The sequence below is a fragment of the Nannospalax galili genome, unplaced genomic scaffold (assembly GCF_000622305.1).
Source record: "Nannospalax galili isolate Female #2095 unplaced genomic scaffold, S.galili_v1.0 scaffold1678, whole genome shotgun sequence".
In the NCBI taxonomy this organism is placed as follows: Eukaryota; Metazoa; Chordata; class Mammalia; order Rodentia; family Spalacidae; genus Nannospalax; species Nannospalax galili.
The window spans coordinates 215,551-227,462 of record NW_008340844.1 but is presented as its reverse complement, the minus strand read 5'-3'; the positions used below and the strand labels follow the sequence as shown (position 1 = coordinate 227,462).

The window sequence follows — 11,912 nt, the reverse complement described above, 5'->3', positions numbered from 1 at the left end:
TCACAAGGTGTGAATCTCTGGGTGGGGGGAAATGTATCCTACCTTCAGTAAAATCTTCCTGGAACTGTCCTCACTGCCCCACCAAGATGTATGTCTGTTAATTCCACATCCTGCCCAGATGGTAAGATTAACCATGATATGGTCCACCCCTCCTAATCTGGCCACTAAATCACATCTCTTAATGTGATGCTTAAATTTAACTACAAATAATAACAAAGTCTTAATTGTGCCTTCTGACTATCCAGCACACACTAAAAGTACATGAATTCCTCTGCAAGAATACATGGAAAAGTTCCATAAACAATACTTATTATTTAGAATCTCATAATTTAAACATACGAATAGAAATTTGCAACATTTAATGACTGATCCTATCTGTATGAACTACATAATATGGTGTAGAAATAGGAGAAGTATAAAAATTACTATCAGTTACTAAATTTATATATGAACCAACATGTCCTAAGCAAAATAGGACAGAAACACCCATATCAATTGTAAACCTTGTTACCATAACTGGTCAAGGGTCCATAGAAGTGAATAACTATATTCTATTCCCTGTTCTATAGTCTTTCCACAGTCAACAGGCACCTCTGCAGATCTTAGTTCTTTATCTCGAGGAAAGACCTGCACCTTCATTTCTGAGGATTCTGGACTATTTATCTTCCTGGATGGATTAAAATGTAGTTTCCTACTGATATTACCTGCAGGACATGATAACACCAAGAGACACCCTAAAAGAGCTCATGTACTTCGAATAGACCCTTCATTACTTCCACTGTGTACTACTAACTCACTTTCCTTCCAAGATTCTAGAGTAATTTTACTTGCAATATGGAATCTCCTTCCCTAGCTTGCTGAATCAAGGACATCAGAAGCCCAAAACTGTCAGTGCGAATCTTTGCCTCTAGTTGAATGACATGTTTGTTATTCCTCCTAGCAGAGGCATACCCTTCTCTGCAGCCAAGATATCTAGGCCAGTAGGCCACTAGGTTTCAGGAAAAGGAAACAATTTTACTTTTAGTGACCAACTAGGATTGAAGGTAAATGATAAGATTTTTATTTACATCCTGCATTTACTCAACCCTCCCATCCTGGTTCTGGAAAAACAGCATCATATACTGTATGCTGATTTCCCAGCATATTGCCTTTTGCTTCAGAACACTGGGGGGAATTAGAATGGTAATTTTCAAAGTTTATTGCCATATTTACTGAGCTAATTGCATTAGGTTGGTAGGGGACATGGTAAGATCACTGAAATCCATGAGTATGTGACTACAGGTTCATTTATTTGGCTATGGATAAAATGTATTAGAAACAATGTTAGGAGAAGCAGTGGTGGAGGGTAAGGTATTCAAGAACGTGTGTGGTAGCTTTAGAAGAAACATGATGCACATAAGAGACAAGTTCATACCCAACATAAACATTTTTCTTTTAAGAAGGGAAAGCTGCTCTTTTCCTGATAGAGGGATTCCAGTGTAGGCAGCCTGGTTCTAGATTCCCTTACCAACAATTCCAGAGTGGTTGCTTTCTGAGGCTCTTTTGGTTTAATAAGCCCAATATTATCAATATAAGGAAACATTGTGACAGCTTGTGGAAAGGGCAAGATTAGATCTGTTATGCCTTCTGACTCCTCCATAGTGGATCCTTATTAAAAGTATTTTTCTCTTACAAAATTTTGAAACTATTTTTCTGAATTTCATGTAAATCCTGGTGCAACCTCTTGCTAACCTTTACATTGATTATGATTGTCGACTGGGCATGTTCACATTGTGGTGAAAATTTTCCGCTATTGGAGAAGGTAAGTACCAACAACCAAGGACATTCACCTTTGCTCATATCCCTTTGTCTTAAAGAGTCATGTGGTTATACCTAGAGTAAGTGCAGGAAACAAACAGAAAAATCCGAGATACTAGTAGAAATGATTAATTATCACATTGGCATATATGCATAAAATGAATACTTTAAACAGCTGTACTTATGCATCATATTTATCAAATATTCTTAAAAATGAGAACTGATTTTTTATTTAGAGGAATACTGTTTCAAATAGCATTAAGTTTTAGAGTTTTTAATCACTCCCACTAATCATTGTATACATATATCCTTATTCCTTAAATGTTTTTAAATTAATTATTTTTTAAATTTTGTGTTTATAAGCACTTTGCCTATGTATGTGTGAGTACACTGCCTGGATCTGGTGTTACAAATGGTTGTTGGCTGCCATATGGGTGCTAGGACCAAACCTGGGCCCTCTACCAAAGCAGACAGTGCTCTTAACTGCTGAACTATCTGTATAGGTCATACACTCAGATTTTAAATGTTGTGAGATAATTATTTATTGATGAGTCTACAGGGTATAAGGATATATTACTTTTAATAGAAAAATTTGAACAAGTTCCTAGAAAAGTTTCAACCAAACATGAGAAAATGCTGTAATTTCAATCACTACCTATTAGTTTAGATTTTTTCTCCTTACTTGCGCATTGTAATTTTCATTTTATAGTCAGAAATGAGAGAGTTCTTTATACAAAACAACTGCTAAGTGAACAAAGAGCATTGTCATACTGCATGGACATAAGTATGCTTTAAAATTAAACAAAAACAATGAAACATTTATAAAGTGAATTCAAAAACCAAACAACTTTATTCAAATCTCTTAGACTAACATTCATGAATTATCTCAGGGTGCCTGTGACATCATTTTTCTGTAAACATATACAATGGGATTGAATATTGGGGTCAATATTGTTTAGAAAGTGGTTTAGAGAAGGAAGAGGAGTTTCTCTCCTCAAACACGTTGGGTATTGGCTTAAAGAAGATAATGGTGATTGATCTAAAGGCTAAACATACAACAATATATTGAGAAGTGAGGTAGAAAAGGGTTTGGTATTTCTTCTGTAGTCTGATGACAGTATTAAGATAATTGAGGTATTTCTGCTAAAAGAATAACAATCAACATGAAAGAAAAGTGACAAGCAGGACAACAAATACATAGACTTCAAACTCCCTTCTCAAAATCTCCACAGGCCAGATTTAGAATTGGGGTATGTCCAGAAGAAGACATCGATCTAGTTAGAGTCAGAGGACAGAGGGCAAATCTGGCATGCCTGTCCTATCTCTAGGGGAATTCTACATGTGTGTATCTCTGTGTGTGTGTGTGTGTGTGTGTGTGTGTGTGTGTGCGTGTGTGTGTGTGCGTGCTTGCTGTTTGCATCTCCACCAATGTTATGTTATTTATAGTCTAAATACTGAATATGTCCATCATACCCAGAAATAACTTCATATTACTTTCTTCAATTGACTCATCAAAAATATTGAAATTGAACTCTACTAGGGACAGAGACTATATTCGATATGCCTTAAGTACAAAAAAATATGAAACTTCTTATCTTCATTGATAAAAATTTACAAAAATTGCTGTATATAAACTTGTTCAGACACTCATATTAATAAGGCAGTCCATATACTTTTATCCTCACTGTCTATATTTGAGAATGTATACTTTTGCTATTGTATTATAATTATTAATTTTTCTAATTACATCTCTTCTTTACTGAGCAAAGAAGTGTTTACTTAAAATTTTGTGTTTTACTCAAATTAGAGAGTATTATTTTGTGAAATATATCTTCAGATTATAAAATATTATAAACTTTCCCCAGTGAACTATTTGTAAAATCAAAAATTACACAGTCCAATAAAAGAAAAAAATTAAAAAGCTAATAATAATATAAAGTTCACACAACTAGTATACAATATTGAAAAAATCATGTTAAATTATGAACTGGTTTAAGTTAGACATTATAAGTATATGACTATATGAGAACAGTTGTTATTCATGCTTGCTAATGTGACTTTGAAGGTAATTTTATCAGTACACTGAAAAAAAGGAGAGAAAAATGTCATCAGTACAAAAGTGAGGAATTAAGGAGACAACACTGCACAGCCTTGTATTGATCATATCTCTTTCAGTTACGAACTCTATTTGCCAATTTGCAGTGAGGAAAAACACTGATTTTCAACATAAAACATGAATGAATTTGCATGATAATTTCAAGTCTGAGAAATAGGCTCCACAAAAGCATAATTCATCACAAATTTATATATACAGTTGTAAGATTAAATTACATTCTGACTACAAGTAAATGGATTATACATTACTTTGTTTGATTTTAATTCTCTCACAATGCTAACAGCCTGGAAAATAATTTTCTCAATGCCATGGTAACGTCTTTGTTCCGCAGGCTGTATATCAGGGGACTGAACATTGGGGTAAAAAATTGTGTAGAAAAGAGAGAGAATTTTGTCTGTTATCTCATACTCATTTGACTTGGGTTTTAAATAGGTGACACCTCCTGATCCATAAAATAAAAATACAACTATAATGTGTGAAGAGCAGGTAGAAAATACTTTGGTTTTTCCTGTGTTTGATGGTAACTTCAGGATAGTTGAGATGATTCTGCTATAGGACCCAAGGATCAACATGAAGGGCACAGTGACAATAAACACAGTAGCTATATAGACCATCATCTCATTCAAATAGAGGTCCCCACAAGCCAGCTTGAGCAATGGGAGCATGTCACAGAAGAACTGATTGAGTTTGTTAGATTTACAGAAGGGCAGAGAGAAAATCTGGTATGTTTGCCCTAAATGAATTGGAATTCCAATGACCCAGGAGCCAACCAATAGTTGGTTACACATCTTATTGTTCATGACTAGTGGGTATTGCAGAGGGTTGCATATGGCCACATAGTGGTCATAGGACATCACAATGAGGAGAAAACACTCTGTGGTACCCAGAAAAAGGAAGAGGCACATTTGTGTAGCACAAGCATAAAAAGAAATATGTCCTTTGAGAGTACAAAGATCCATAAGCATTCTAGGCAGAGTGACAGACACATAGCAGATTTCTATAAAAGAGAAATTGCTGATGAAAAAATACATGGGAGTCTGATAAGTGGGCTCTACCCTTGTGATGAGAATAATGATTCCATTCCCCAGGAGGATAATCACATAGATGAAGAGGAAGATCCCAAAAAGAAACCAGTGCAATTTGGGAACATCAGAAAATCCCAAGAGAACAAATTCCACAGGCACAGGCACATTTTTCCCATAATGTTCCATTTGTTGTCTTTTTGGAGAGTCACAATTTTTGACTGAATGTCCTCTTTTCCAATTGTTTTGGTATATGAGTTTTGGACTTGATAACTTCTAAGTTTTTATCTGAAACATACAGTTGCTTATTCTTGGAGATTTGTTTTGAAATCAGGAGCAATGGATTTATCTGAATAAAAATAAAACTAATTTTGTCAACAAAGTTTCCAAATGACTCGATCTTCGTAGGTATATGTTTCAATTGTATCAGTAAAATACAAAGAGCCATACATTTTATTAAGATTCATATTAGAAAGTGTGTTGTGTTTTGTTTTGAAGTTCCACTGAAATATTTTCGGTAGCCTCCCTTACTCCTGCTCAAGAAGAAAATAAGATTCAGTAAGTATACATAAAGTCATTGGTTAGGTGAATGTCTATTAATCCGGCACTCAGGAATTGGAATGGGAATTACTGCTAATATTTCAAGACAGTGTGGTATGTCTCAGTGAAATCGTGTCTCATAAAACAAATGAATAGTTCATACAGTCATTTAAGTGTAAAATGTTTAGATTTTAGCTCTGTACATTTTTTTATTTCTGCAGCCCTTATTTTGAAATGATTGATTGTATACACCTCATTGTTATTTTTATTTTATTTGTTATTTTTATTTTATATGTATGAGTGTATTTTCTGCATGTAGTAGGTGCAAATGTGACCTGAAGAAATTATAAGAAAGCATAGGATTCCCTGGAACTGGAGTTACAGAAGGCTGTTAGGCACCATGTGAATGCTGGAATTCAAACCCAGGTCCTCTGCAAGAGCAGATAGTGCTCTTGACAGCTCCAGCCCCCTCTCTGTTATTTTTAATGTGTACGATCTTCTTACCTATATTCCTAGTTCATTGAAAAAAAAAAACAGATATTCTCTGTCTAAGCTACCACTTAAGTAGATAACATGCAGTGCACCGTGTTCCTCCTATATTTTGTATAATAAAAATTTTCTTACAAACATGAAAATGGAAAAATGCCATAAATATATTATTGATTTAGTTATCATAATAAATTCTGAAGATTTTTTTTTGCTTGCAAGCTTTGGCTATTTCATTCTTCCTGCTTTATTTATACTTTGCTTTTTTAAAATTATCTCCATTCGGTTTCCTATTTATTTTATTGAGTGGTTATTTATACTTGGTAGATACAGGTATAACACAGATCCTGGGAAGGAAAGTATTACATGACTGAGAAACAGATCGATGGATAGAAATTGGTATATGCTCTTTTTCTAACCTCAGACAATCAAAACTTTATGCATATATTACAACGTGTCCATTACTATAGGAAAACAGCAGTTAGGTATAACCATGTACCACAAAGATGTGTTCACATAATGCCGTGACATAATCTTCAGAGGAAGTCAAGATCCTAACTCAGTTAACAATCATGCTCATTAGATTCTTCAAAACTCCTAATCTGCTAGGCCAGTGCAGCCTGGTAAAAGCCTCTCAGTATGTTTCAAATGTTCACAGATTTCCTGCACTTGGCATTATGTAACATAATTCACTTTATAAAGAATACAGACAAGTCTCTGGTCCAGGATGGTATCCCATATGTGACATCAATTTAATGGTATCATTGTTAAAATTAGTTACTTCATGTGAAGAGATTGCAATTAAAGGTAAAGTGAGACTATACAGTCATAAAACTCAATTTTCAGGGTCAAAGATTGCATTAACTTTTAAATATTGGAATATAGTAGATATTATTCCACAAATAATATCAATTTGGCAATTTATTATCTTTTTACTAGAATAATATTTTCTTGTCTTGCTTAATTTGGCATACAAATTATATATCCCATAGGAAAATCAAAACAAAATATGACAAGTCAAGCACATGTATTCACATGTTATGCATAAATTCTGTCATAAATTTGGTTGGGGCACATTCACAGAAACAACATTATGGAATGAGTCATCAGAATTAAATTGTTATTTATATATTATTTACTGAAAATTTTATTTGAAAGAATGATTGCTGACATTTTTCTCTTGTACAAGGAATGCCCTTAATATATGTGGGTTGTTTATAGTAATAACATTACTTATAACAATGTTGTTTACTTTCATAAGAACATCACAAAATATATTTGGATTATACTCAATATAATGTTCTATGATTGAAATTTATGGTTTTTCTCACAAAGATAGACATATATGTTGGAATTAGATATTTCAAATCTTTAAACAATATTTTTCATTTTAAATTATAGAAAAACTGCAAAAACAATCAAATTGTAAATCACCTTAAGTCCAGTATATTTAAATTCATGCTTTCAGATGTTATATATTGTCTATTGACTCACAATCCATAAATAAATAGCCCTGACAGAAGCACCAATTTATTAGCAGTTTACCTTTTCAGTTTTGCTGAAGTTCCTTCTTACTAAAGTTTCAGTGATTTAGTTTTTCAAAATAAGTGGTTATATCACATTCAAATAAGAACTCGGTTTGCTTCCTAAACACCATGTGACATTCATAAAGAAAGTATTGACTTAGTTCCATTGGGGTTAGCAATTGTATCTTGTCATACCTAAATTGTTACCTAACTGCATGAGTTTGGAACTAATTTGTTTGTTTTTTCAGACAATTCACATCACCCATGCTCCCTCATGAATGTGGGGCATATGATCCCTAAAACTTTAATCCAGGATCCAGTAAGCAGTTCTTTTCGTTCTTGGTCACTCCAAGTCCAGAGTAGATGCCCTTTTAAATGCTGAGTCTTTTCTCTAGTATGTGGACCAAATTTTATATTAGTTCTGTCAATACAATAAATATTTACTTTAGGGTAGAATAACTCTGGCTGGTTATTCTAGTGTATAATAATACGGGTAAGTTCTGGTTTAGTATTTGGTCACATTTGTTGAAATTATGCTTCTTTCCAAATCCCAGTTTCTGTTTATAAAAAGATTCTTTGTATAATCATTAACAAATTCTGGATTTGCCATGTTCTCATCTCTTCAGGTTAGTAATAGGAATGGGAAGTCATCATGTGTTCTAATGTGCTTTGCTACTTCACATTCCTAACACCAATGTATGTAATTTATTATTGCTACTATATGTTGCTAGGAATCAATCCTGGGGCCTCTGCAAGAAGCCAGTATTCTTAACTATGGCCATCTCCCCAGCCCATAATTTATAATTTGGAATTTTTTTTTATTTCCTCTTTCAAAATTTCACACATGTATACAATGCCTTATTATCACACTGTCCCCCATTTCTTCCTCCAAGTTTCTCATCCCCTCCAACATATCCCATTTCCAACTTTCCGTTATCTTATTTTTTTTTAATGTATCTCACTATGTTCAATTACTTTTGGCTATATGAGGATTGATGTGGAGTCATCCGCTCGAAAATGGATGACCAACAATGGCTAAAACTCTAAAGATAAGTGACTTTCTCTCCTAGATCTTCAATCAAACATTAATAATTATTCAGCCATGAATACGGCTTATGAACACCTCCACCATAATTCAAGCTGTTGTGAGTTCATGAGCGACATAGCCATTTAATATCCTGCAAACAGCATTTAATATTCCTTCTACTTATCCACTAGATGTTACATTCATTCAAGCCCCTCTTCACATTATTCCCTGAGTCCTGGGGATGAGCTATTGTACAGATATCCCATTTAAGTTTAGTACTCACAGAAAGTTATTTTCAAAATATGCCTGGTTATGAGACTCTCCATTTTCTCTGACCAGTGTTGACAGCAGCCCACATCTATGACTACAGGTATCAATTATGGGATACAAATGATGTTGAATGTTGTCCTGAAAGGGAGCAAAGGGAAACTCTTGTGCTATCTTCATATGCTTGTTATGTGAACTAATGATAGAAGGTTCTCTCTCACACCCACACACACCCACTCACACAGGAAGAAATATCTCTGTGATTCAACAGAGCATTGCATTCTCCTTCTGGAATACTTGTTCATCCATGTCATTGCTATTATACTGATAATATCTAGGAAATACAAACAATGTAGATATCTGTCAAGTTATGAAACATTAGTGAAAATGTAGACTGTATACACAACTAAGTATTACAAAGCTCTAACAATAAGTTAAATCATGAAATTTTCTGGTAAATGAGTGGAACTGGGAAACGTATACTGAGTGAGGCAAACAATGTACAGAATGATCATGCTACATGTAAATTGTAAGCAGAAAAACACCTTTTTCTTCCCAAGTTTCTACTCAGTTTGTGCTTTTATTGTTGTTTCTGTTTTTGTTTGTATTGTTTGCATTTATTTATTCAATTTTTGAGATTTTCATATGTGATGTTTTGATAGTGATTAGATGATCATTTCCCATGTCCTCAACTCTCCCCACTGTCCCATGCTCAATTTAATATACTCTCATCTATCTCTATATATCTATCTACATATATATACATACATACATACATATGCATACATATACTATTGCCTATAAAGCATGATTAGCATTCACCAATGTCCTTCAGTGTATATCCTTTCACTGGGACTACCAAGATTTCCCAAACTATAAGGCATTGTTTCTTTTCCTTCTAGCAATCAGCAATTGAAAAAACTCCTTAGGTTGGATATGGAGTTCTTATGGCTTCCCCGTGTCTCTGCTGGGATTTTATTTTATTTTATTTTATTTTTGTCTTATTTGAGATTGCATAGGACTCGCTCATGCTCTCACCACTGTTGTGAGTTCATATGAAAAAAATTACCAGCTGTTTAGAAAATTCTGGTTCCTTGTGGTCATCCACCACCTCTGGCTCTTACAGTCTTTCTGCCTCTTCTTCCACATCACTCTTGAGCCTTGGGGGTAGGGGGGGAAAAGGTTTGAAATAATGATCCTATTCAAGGATAAGTACTCTGTAGCATTTTCTTTCCTGCACATTGACTACATGTGGGTTTCTGTGTTAATCACAACCTGAGGAATAAGGAAACTTGCCCCTTGAGAAGTAACAGATGAATTGATCCTAAGTGTAGAATTTGCATTGACATAGTGAAGAGCTACATCCATCCTAAAAGAAAGAGTCGCATTGAAGATATATCAATTAGCATTAAGCTTAATGCCGTAGAATGCATGATGCTTTGAATGACCAGCTTGTCCTCCAGTGTCTCCAAGGGTTTCGATACTTGTTCAGTTGGTGGTTCTGTTTTGGGAGGGTCATGGAACCATTAGGATGTGTAATTCTGCTTGAAAAAGCACATCAAGGGGGTGAGGCTTTGACATTATATGGCCTAGCCCATGTCCACTTTGTCTCTCTTTACTTTCTGCTCCTTCCTGTAGATGTGTGTACACAGCTTTCTGCTCCTCTTGCCCCCTGCCATGCCTCCCTGCCATGCCAGACTATTATCCCTCTGGAAACACAATCCAAATAAACACTTTCTTCTTTAAGTTTCCTTAGCTGTGTTTTTTTTTTTATTTTTGTTTTTTAATATTTTTTAAATTTTTTTAGAAGCATTTCATTACAACTTTAACATACTCAATAATAGTTTCCAGAGCAAAGATACAGCTTTCAAAAGTGGCTATAAAATTTTTAGGTTCACTGTTTGAATTCATACAGTTATACAATATTGAACTCAATATAAGCCCTGTAAGACATAAAATTAAATGAATTTTTAAGCTTTAAAAAAGATCTCCATTTCATTTTAAAATATACTGTTTCTTACAGAAAGACTCATTTTTACACTGAGATGTTGGCACATGCATCTGTAATCTGTATGTATCTGAAAATTACAACAATTACAAAGTGCAAAATCCTTGTTGCACAAGCTTATTAAACCTGAGTTTGATTTCCAAAATGCATATGAAGGTGGGGGTAGAGAACCAACATATAAAGTACTTCTCAGACCTTCAAGTATATGTCCAAATACACATACATGCCCAACGAGGCACACACATCATATAAAAATTCACAATAATACTATATAATAAAAAATAATGATGATAATTGCAATAGTAGTTGAAATAATACTACTTTTAAAGTGCATGCTGCACTATGAATTCATTCAAAATAGTTAGAGCATGTTCAACAAAGAGAAAACTAAAACCAAACTTGAAACAACACTTATGTGCTCTCTCTTATTACTTAATGATAAGCAACTAAGCCAGTAATTGTTTTCTTCAAGAGTTTTAAGTGATGTTAATAACTTTGTTTATAATTTGCTCAAAGGTATCAACATATCTTTGCCACAAAGACTACCTAAACTGGGGTTGGAAGAAATGAGTTGAGAAAAGAGATACCACTTTCTTCATTTCTCAAACTAATTTGGTTTGAGATATAAATTTGCAATAGTAACAGCACAACAGAATGGGAGAATGTGACTGTAAAGTGGGGAATACAGGAAACACAATTAAGGGAAACTTTTCCCAGGGGTTCTGGGCTCATGTCCTGATGCTTGCCAGAAAAGCAGAAGTACACCAGGGTGGTAGTTTCTCTCTCCCTTTCTATCCTACCATAGCTGCCATCCTGCAATGCTTGGCAGGGGTAACCTCTGCATGTCCTGCTAGGGACTCTTCCCTTTATACCATGTTGGTTAGGGAAAAGGATAAGAAACAGGCTGAGTCCTGGGAGACCCCTACGGAGACGGGAACCAAGAAGGGTGCCACGGCCCAAAACCAAGTTGGCAGGCATTATTAGACTAGCGAGACACCTTACTCTGATGCTAAGTCCTCCTGGAGGCCTGACCAATGATTGGTCCCAGCTTCTGTGTGTTCGCACTCCCTGGAGCTGAGACTAGCACACTCCACCCAGGCTATGCTCCTCAGATTCAGGCTTT

General features: G+C 34.7%; 1 pseudogene; it reads right to left on the bottom strand.

Annotated features, from left to right (window-relative positions):
• Positions 1-4,181: 4,181 nt before the first annotated feature.
• LOC103736338 lies at positions 4,182-8,494 on the bottom strand (annotated as a pseudogene).
• Positions 8,495-11,912: the final 3,418 nt, after the last annotated feature.